Raw genomic sequence first — 9768 nt, 5'->3', positions numbered from 1 at the left:
CTGTGCCCCAAGGGCCAGGGTAGGTTTCTCTCCCTTTGAAATTCTATACGGTAGACCCCCTCCATTAATTCGGCCAAAGGGAGATTTGGGGAAAATAGGGAACTTAGAAATCCAGAAACAACTACAAGGACTCAGAAAAACTGTCTTTGAGGTCCACAGGTGGGTTATTGACTGACTACCCATCTCTCTAGGAACAGCTGTACATCCTTATAAACCTGGAGACCAGGTTTGGGTAAAGGATTAAAAAAAGGAGCCCCTCAAGCCTACCTGGAAGGGACCCTATCAGTCATATTAACCACCCCCACAGCTCTTAAGGTTGCAGGACTGAACAAGTGGATTCACCACTCCCGGGTGAAGGCAGCCCACCAGCCGAGTGACGCCCAGCCTGAGTGGAAAGTGATCTCTGACCAGAAACACCCCCTGCGGATCACCCTTAAGAAGACAACGGACCTGGCTGATCAACCTGCTCCAAGGAATTCAGAAATGCCCTGCTGAATTCTCCCTAACACTAATCTTTCTTTCTTATCTCCTCCTAACGTAACATGCTCTAGTATTTCTGGATTGTAGGGAGCAGTTATATGGTTAAGCCTCGGACTGACCTGCTGGCAAAGCCGCAAACAAGTGCCAGCTTAGAGGGCACAGCCCTCTTAGCATAATTAAGCTTGATCTTGTGACTGCTCCCTAGATATTTCCTGGGTAGCTAATGGCTGTGGGAGGTGCAGCAAGTGCTGCCAAAACAGGTGAAACTTACAAGAACATTGTAAATTACCTTGTTTACCTCTGACTATAAAATAAAGGATCAACTTGCAGTCTGGATCTGTTCTGTGGTCTTAGTCATGCACAGAAGATCAGCCTAGACCCAGCTTATTCTCTTTGTCTGTCTTTTCTTCATCCTTCACGGCCCTCCCTCAGGCTCGCCAAACCCTTGGCTGTGCTGGCGTGGCACACTGGATAATCACTGGTTTTATCTAATAATTCTTATTTTGTCTTTTTTATGAGTGCCAGCGGAATCCGAAACTAGTACCAGGAGGAGAACTCATCTGCTCTTGCTGGGACACAGAAGCACCATAAAATTACTGCTCCCCACACAGCAAGGAAACAAAGGCCTTATCATAAATTGTTGGATTACACCTTGTCATGCCATCCTTTGCTCCTTGCTTAGAAATTCGCTACCTGAATATGCTAGACCGGGTAGACCACGAGAAAACCCAATCAAGCCAGATTTTTGTTAGCTATGCTTATCAGCCTGTGGCATGTTACGACTCTACTACCAAATGCATGGGGCGGGGGGAATTGTATTAGATGGGAAAAAATAATAATAGGACCTGTCATGGCCAATCTGCAGCTAACTAATGTTGCTCCTATTTGTTTCAGCAGTACACAGGGCCAACATCCAACAGGTCACGTCCCAAATGAACTATACAACTCTACCCCCAAGGCTGAAAACACCACCTACCCCTGGTGCTCCCTGCAGAAACATTCTACGCGTGTGGGACCACTGCTTACCTCTGCCTGCCTGCCTGCAAACTAGACGGGAATGCCTTTAAACTTCAGATGGTCCTACAAACCAGAAGAACTCCTTACAAACTCCTCTGAGAGGAAGAAGCAGGATGCTAACCCCTTGGTCATCGTCCCTTTCCAGCAAGAAGTAGCTAAGAGCAAACATCACCCCTGTTCACCATAACATCCCATGGTCGTTGCTCCACAAGGCTAAAAGAACACTAGTGGACTCCGGGAATAATTTCCAAATCAGAGTGAAGAAACACGCAGGGGGGGGTGGGGTTCGAATGAGGCGGAGACTGGTCTTGCAAGATGTGTCAGGCCATAAAAACTGTGAACAATGCACTGCCCCGGGGTGGGGGGGGTTGTTATCACTGGCCCTGGGACAGATCATCGGATATGGCCTGGGGACCCCCAACACCTGGGGGCCTTCCTATAAGGCCACAAAAGGGGGCGGAACCATATCTGCAAGACAAAGACCCCAGAAGGTTATAAAAACTGAAGCCCTCTGCGTGTTTCTTCACTCTGATTTGGAAATTATTCCCAGAGTCCACTAGTGTTAATAAACGGGGTCCCTCCCTTTCTCTAGGAAGTGTGCTTGGTATTTCTTTGGTATTCTGCAACAACAGGTTTTAGGAAATTTTAAAAACTTTGGAGATTAAGGGGACCATGGAGGAAGCACAGGGCTGCAGAGCAGCAGAAGGTATATTTCCGTAGAATAGGAAAGCTAAAAAGCTGCAACAGGTACATTTCCATAGAATGAGGGAGCTGGGAACAGCAAAAGGTCTATACTTAAAAAATAAAGGGAAGGAAGCCCTTCATCCAGAAGGAGAAGAAAGCCCAAAGGGAATAGGAGAACAATAAGGAAGGAGGGGGAGGGGGGGAGAACCTCACATGTCCCCTGTGAGGTTCGACCTTTGAGGCCAGGAGTTACTATAGTAAGCAGTCTAGGGGAATAGTGACCAATCAGAAGGGATATCAAGGCACCAGGATCTGCAGCCTTTATAAGCCATAGGGAAAAGGAACTCAGTGGGACCCTTTCCCCTTCCCCATGTGGGAGTCTGTACTTGTTCTTTAATAAATTTCCACCTTTGCTATGCCACCTTCTGTCCGTGGAATCATTCTTTGACTCCAGCAGACAAAGAATCAGGGACCCAGTCCAGGAAAACACCGCGTGTTCCAATCCAAAAATTGCATCACTCCCATACACCAGGCAGTGGCTGGTTTGATTCCTTCAGGGCCTAGTTTACTGGTCTGATTCCTGGTTCCAGGCCTGCAGGAGGCAAGCAATCTCTCTCTCTCTCTCTCTCTCTCTCTCTCCCTCTTCTCTCTGAAAAATCAATTTTAAAAAATTGCATGTGTTTTATCCTCTTCCTTTAGAGTTGGGAGGGCAGCCAGCACTTGCGGTCTAGTTAACTTAAAAAAAAAAATGAAGAAAGTGCCATTTATTGTCTTACCTGTCTTGGTACCCTGGCTATATATATATATATTAGTAATATTGTGAGGAAAGGTACTTTCATGTGTCCTTTTGTAAAGTGTGATACTGACCCTCAGCATGAGTTAGTTGAATTGTCCAGGGTTATATAGCAAACACATGATATATGTGATTGAATCAAAAAATGCTTTACCTGGTGTGTTGTAGGAGCTCAACAAGGCTTAGGTGTACAAAAGTGATTCAATTATTCAGGTTTACTTTCTATCTTTGGTCTTAATTCTGAAACTCTTTGATCTTGGTTTTTATAACTAAAAGGGCATTCATCAAAAGATCAAAGTTTCTTAGGCAACTTTTGTAGCCAGATAATCAATGGGTCTGTGCTGCCTGTCACTACTTGGACCAATTAAGCAAAAAGGGTTGAGTCATATATGAGCAGTTATTCCAATACTACAAATGGTGTGGAAAAGCAGCAGGTCATCCACAAAAATCTGCTCTGCAGCCCCCCATAAACCAGCTGCTTATATAGGGTAGGACAAGAATGACATGGAGAAGCAAGGATTACAGGAATGGGGAAGTAGGCAATTTGGAGGGGTGAGACTCCATTTTTTGGGCAACAAGGTTGTTAATCTTTCCATGGTAATAGGCAGTTCTTGAATGAGAAATGACCACAATTCAAAGGTTGACTCCCAGGTCCAAGGTTGACTCCCAGGTCCTGAGGGCATATAACTCCCAGCCGGGTTAGAATGTCCTTTCTTTAACAAACACAAGGCAATCATGGTTAAAGGAGCATGATAATATTTCCCATAACCATAGCTAGTCCCAATATTCTGTTTCTGCCCCTAACACTTTCAACATGATTTGAAACTCTTTTTCTTCCTTGCTTGTCTTGTTGACTGTCCAGTTTTATGATCTGGGAGTTTCTAAAACACACACACACACACACACACACACACACACACACACACACACACACTGGCAATAAAGTATATCTAGAGCCTATTTTATTTATTTATTATTATTTTTTTTGTTTGTTTAAAGTATTACAAATAGTAGTACATATGTCTCCTTTTTTCCCCCATTGACCTTCCCCTGGCTTCCCCTAACCCCTGGCACATGCCCTCACTTCACCCCCCCAACCAGTGTCTTGTGTCCATTGGTTATGCTTATATGCATGCATACAAGTCCTTTGGTTGATCTCTTACCGCCTCCTCCTCAACACTCCCCAGCCTTCCTGCTGTAATTTGAGTCTGTTTGATGCTTCTCTGCCTCTGTATCTACCTTTTTGTTCATCAGGTTATAATGTTCTTTATTCATAAATGAGTGAGATCATGTAGTATTTTTCTTTCACTGCCTGGCTTATGAGCCTATTTTAAATGTTTGACTAAAATGTTTATCAAACACTGCCTTCAACATGGAAGCTCACCATGCATTTAACAGTGGGTTCCTGCCTCAAAAGTCCAAGTTGCAGAATTGGGAAAGAACTTTTCTCTAGTCCTTAGTCTACCAAAGCCTAAAGCAAGGGAGGGATGCAAATTTTGGGATTTGGTTCCTGGACAAACTCCTTGGTTCAGCTCACACACAAACAAGGATACCCCACTTGCTCTATAGGATTATTTATTATAATCCAGAGATCTATGTAGTTTGAGGACAAGGAAGTGTTTACTGGAGTCTAAAGGGCAGAGCTGCTTAGGTGAAAGAGTCCCGGGCAGAGCTCCTAGTATTTGCAACAGAAAGCAAAAGCAGCATTTGCTTACGTGTTTGTCTGTCACTGGAAATTTACAATCGCCTTAGATGGGGTGGAACTAAAATAAGCTCACAAATTCCCCACAAGGTGGAGTCTGAGCAGAAGTGCCTTGAATTTCTCACCCTGTGGTCTGGTCTAGAAGTCTAAGGAACTCTTAAGAGCTTTTTTTTTTTTTTTTTTTTTTTTTTGTGTGTGTGTGTGTGTGTGTGTGTTTAAAGGACACCGGGAGCTGTAAACAAACCCCATCGGATTGCCGGTAAGCATTGAGACACTGGTATACACTTTGTATACAAATATATATTCAGTGATTTTTTCAAAGGGATATTTTCTCTGCTAGTATCCTTGTCATGATGCTTTAGAAGCTTCTTCTGCCAGGTTCTTCTTACTTTTCCCCCCTCTAAATTATATCCATGTAAGTAGTAGAATTTCCTAATGGCTGTTCCTTTAAAATTCCAGAGATCATTTCTACAGTTCGTAAAATTTTGTGTCAAATGAAGAGAACTTTACCAATGTAGTGAAAAAGAATTCATGTCAATAGTTCACTGAACTCATAAAAGACTATTACTTTTGATTAATTAAAGTTACTCCTGTAGTTACTTAAATTTAAATGGCAAAATTATATCAAAATTCATTCAATAAGCTGTAAGTCCTTTGTTTTCTGGTAACTCTGTAGTTGTCTTGTGGTATGTTAGTCATTAAATATTTATTTAGAGAAGTGAAAATGTCTTTCTTAAACAGGCTGCTTCCCCTTTCATTTTATGAAATATTTGCCTAAGAATAGAAAGTTGATACACTTTTCTACATAGCAAGAAGGTTTTTTAGTTTGTATATTTTTCTTTCCTGTTTCTATTTTTTAAAAGGTGGGGTGTTATTTAAGTAGTAAATTGGAAAAATGCATTGATCTTGTTAATGTGAAGATCAGTATGTAATTAATATAATCTTAGATATGAAATATGCAGTTGTGACAGTGATGTCATTCATTTCTCAAACAGTGATAGGGCTAAAGACTGTTGCTCTATGCACATATATTAAATAACATTTCCCCCCAGGAGGACCTATGTAATACTTTCAACAATAAAGATTAAAAGAAAAAAAAAGCAACAAAAAAACCCCCACAAACAAACAAAAACCTCATAGACAGACAACAGTATAGAGAAAATGGGGGTTGGGAGAGGCAGGAGAGGGTAAAAGAGAAATAAATGGTGATAGAAAGAGACATGATTTGAGGTGGTGAGCACACAATACAATATACAGATGATGTATTATACAATTGTACACCTTAAACTTATATGATGTCATTAAGCAATGTAACCCCAATAAATTCAATTAAAAATAAATAAATAACATGTTCCCCTCTTTCACAATGAAAAGCTACACACTTTATAATTTGCTTAGCGGTTTCTAAACTTTGAACCCATATGTGCAATTTGTTCATTTCAGGCGTGATACCTGAAATTCTGTAAAGATTAACCACTGGGTACTCATATCATCTAGTTAACTGTTTAACTTTAGACCCATGGGTGACTAGAAGATCCTGAGTTCCAAATTGCATAGAAATAACAATTGTTATGATCATAAAATTTTTAGCTATGAAGTTTTAGCTTTCTAAATAAAATTGTGAAAATAAGATTTACAAAATTGCAGAAGCTAAGCTGAGGGTAAAGTGGCAATTTTCATCACAAAGTATTAATATTGAAATATATTACAAGAATATATCTTATCTTTTTATAAAGTACTTCACTAATTTTATTTTATCTTAATCATGATTCTCTGAAGAAAGTAATATTTAACTTATTTTTATATAACATTGCAACACAAAAAGGTTACGTGACTTGCCCTAGACCAGTGTTCGGCAAACTCATTAGTCAACAGAGCCAAATATCAACAGTACAACCATTGAAATTTCTTTTGAAAGCCAAATTTTTTAAACTTAAACTTCTTCTAATGCCACTCCTTCAAAATAGACTCGCCCAGGCCGTGATATTTTGTGGAAAAGCCACACTCAAGGGGCCAAAGATCCGCATGTGGCTCAGGAGCTGCAGTTTGCCGACCACTGTTCTAGTGAGTTAATAAATTGCTTCCTTATAATAAGGACACTGTGGTATCACAGCACTGAATGGGAAGGGTTGATTACAAAGAGTTGATGGAATCCTGGAAGTGCAGCTAGGTTGATTAGAGCATCATCCCTATATGCCAAAGTTGTGGGTTTGATCCTTGGTCAGGGCACATGCAAGAGTCAAATAGTGAATACATAAATAAGTAGAACAACAAATTGATGTTTTTCTCTTTCTCTCTCTCTCTCTCTCTCCCCCTCTCTAAAATCAATAAATAAAACAATAATTTAAAAAGTGTAGATGGATTCATATCCTGTGATGCTTTGTAGACTGAGTACAAGGCTAAAACAAAAAATAAAGGGAGATAAAGGGAATGGACCTAAGAAATAGTAAATAATAATAATAAATTAGGAAGTAAGAGGCATGTAAAAATAAAGTAAAAGGTTCAAGTCTTTGGCCAGGAATTTTGCTCTGCATATCCCATCCACATGCCATGATGCAGGCAACGTCAATGACTCAGCTGCTCAGACAGTGTGGTCCCACTGTTTCTGTTTCTGTTTTTACTCTGTTTATTCCAGAGTTTAGTCCTCAAATGAGAGAAATTATACTGATTCCTCAGGATTATTACAAGGACTGAATAAAAAAATAACTATAAAGAGGCTAAATGAATGAATATTAATATTTTTTAAATAAGTAAAGTTGAATTTTACTGGGATATGATGATAACAAAATAATCTGTATATTAGTTTAGGAACCTCATTTAGAGTTTAAAGTTAGCCCCAATGAACCCTCAAAATGCTGATTCCAAAGAAAGTCCCAAATATAAAACAAGCTCTCTTGGAAGTGTTTCTGAGTCTCATTGGAAGTGTTTCTCTATTCCCATGTAGTTGGAATAGGAGGGAAACCCTCTAGTAGCATGTAATTTGTCATATCAAATATTCACCCAGCTATTTTGTGTATTCATATTAAACTGCCAATTTAGAGGAAAATTCTATCTGAAAGGCACTGCTCAACAATGGAGTGACTATAAAGATAAGATTCAGCCCCTCTCTCCCGCCTCCATGGTTGAATACAGTTCAATAGGTAGACCAGCAACTAAATCAAGCTGCCCTGAGTAATGGGTTTATAGTAAGACACCCTTGATCGTAAGGCAGAAAAACAGTTCATGGGGTTTTTAGAACAGCAAGGCAGGCAGCCTCCCAGGCCTTCCACATGCTTTGTTGCATGGAAGGATTCATGAGTGTCCAGACTGACTTGTCCTATCACCCTCTCAGGAACAAAAGCTGTTCCATCGCCAACTATTTTTTAACAGATTCTTACTGCTGGAATCACTTCGTGCTTTAACAATCAGTGGTTCTGTATGACTCTCAAAAATGAGTCACCCATGACAATTCTCCTTCTATACTCTACCACTTTATTGCTTCTCTCTCTGATTCTTTTAAATTTTGCTCCTGTTTCTAACTGACTGAAGAACTATATCTCACAGCTCATTCCTCAATGAATTTGATTACATGCTCAGCTAAACACTGTCATGATTGTTTGGCCAGAGCTTTCACAGCCAATCATTCACAGGCCATTGACAAAACCATTGTCATTAGTGGGTCAAGTGTCCAGGAGAGGTCTAATTAATGATGACCAGGCAACTGATAATGTCAAGTGGCAGAATTAGTCATCTCTACCCAGAAAGTAGTTTCTTTCATCAGAAAAATATAGGTAGAGACCCATTTACAATCAAGTTGTCAGCATGACAAGCATGTTTGATCTTTCCCATCCACATATGTATCTAAATAAATACAGTACCTGACAGAATGTATTGTTTATTACTAGATGTGTGCTCATAAGTTTTATAGGTGTTCAGAGGAGGAAAGACTATTTTAGCTGAGACACCATGGCAGATCTCAATAAAAAGTCACATTTGAGCTAGAACCGTGGTCAGCAAACTGCGGCTCGCGAGCCACATGTGGCTCTTTGGCCTCTTGAGTGTGGCTCTTCCACAAAATACCACGGCCTGGGTGAGTCTATTTTGAAGAAGTGGCATTAGAAGAAGTTTAAGTTTAAAAAACTTGGCTCTCAAAATAAATTTCAATCGTTGTACTGTTGATATTTGGCTCTGTCGACTAATGAGATTGCCGACCACTGAGCTAGAACATTGAAGGATGACTAGGATCTGAATATGTACAAGGGGAAGTGGAACATTTTGGGGAAAGAGAATGGCATAAGAAAAATCACAGAGAGAAAATTTCATGAAGAGAACAAATAATTTACATTGTCAGATATTGAAAGGACCATTAAGATCAATGGTGAAATCACTGGCTTTTGTTCAGAAGCATGAACTGCAGCAACTGAAAGGCATTACTTGTATCAAAACTGAAAACTATGCTCAGGTGAAGCTTAGTTTCCTTATCTGGCAACATAAAGGATGGCTCATCAGGGAGACGATTGGCAGCTGAGAAAGGAGGAGGTCAAGTAAGCAGAAGAATGTAAGGTTAGAGGACAGGAAGAAGGTTTGTTTTGCTGGCATTGTATAAACTCAGACATGTAATTCTTTATTGCCTAACACTGTGTGTGTTGGGATAAGAGGAAGGAGAGTGAAGAGTGGAAGAAAGATGATTAAATTGGTATTCTAGAGACTTATCTATGTTTGTTTAGGTTGGTGCCTAGGAATTTTAGGTCTTAAGTACACTCTATGAGTTGAAAAATATTAAACATATGTTTTCTGATCCAATTTTCCCTTGAGCTTAAATATTCAAGAGCCAGCTTGACAATTTCTTGGATGGTCAGTATTTATCTCAAATTTAACATGTTCTCAATAGAACTCTGATTTCCCTCCTCAAATGTTTCCTTCCTCAGTATTTCTTTAGGAATTTCTCCCAAAGCTTAAAGTTATCTGCTTTCCTGTCTTTACCATAGATTTTCTAGATTTTTGTCCCCAAAATATATAATTAAATCCATATATTTCTCACTACTTTTCCCCTAGCCACATTTAAGCTACTGTCATAATCCCCTGAACTATTAAAATTGCCTTAATTTACCTC

General features: G+C 39.9%; 1 protein-coding gene across 1 annotated transcript in view; it reads left to right on the top strand.

Annotated features, from left to right (window-relative positions):
- Positions 1–4699: 4699 nt before the first annotated feature.
- Positions 4700–9768, top strand: part of KYNU (kynureninase) — a 115617-nt gene continuing 110548 nt past the window's right edge. The window contains exon 1 of the mRNA XM_080670354.1: positions 4700–4935. The gene's annotated coding sequence lies outside the window, so the exon portion shown is untranslated. The remainder of the gene's footprint in view (positions 4936–9768) is intronic.

Source organism: Plecotus auritus (genome assembly GCF_963455305.1).
Source record: "Plecotus auritus genome assembly, chromosome: 5".
Taxonomy (NCBI): Eukaryota; Metazoa; Chordata; class Mammalia; order Chiroptera; family Vespertilionidae; genus Plecotus; species Plecotus auritus.
The sequence above is the reverse complement of the archived record's forward strand: the minus strand, read 5'-3'. Positions and strand labels throughout refer to the sequence as shown.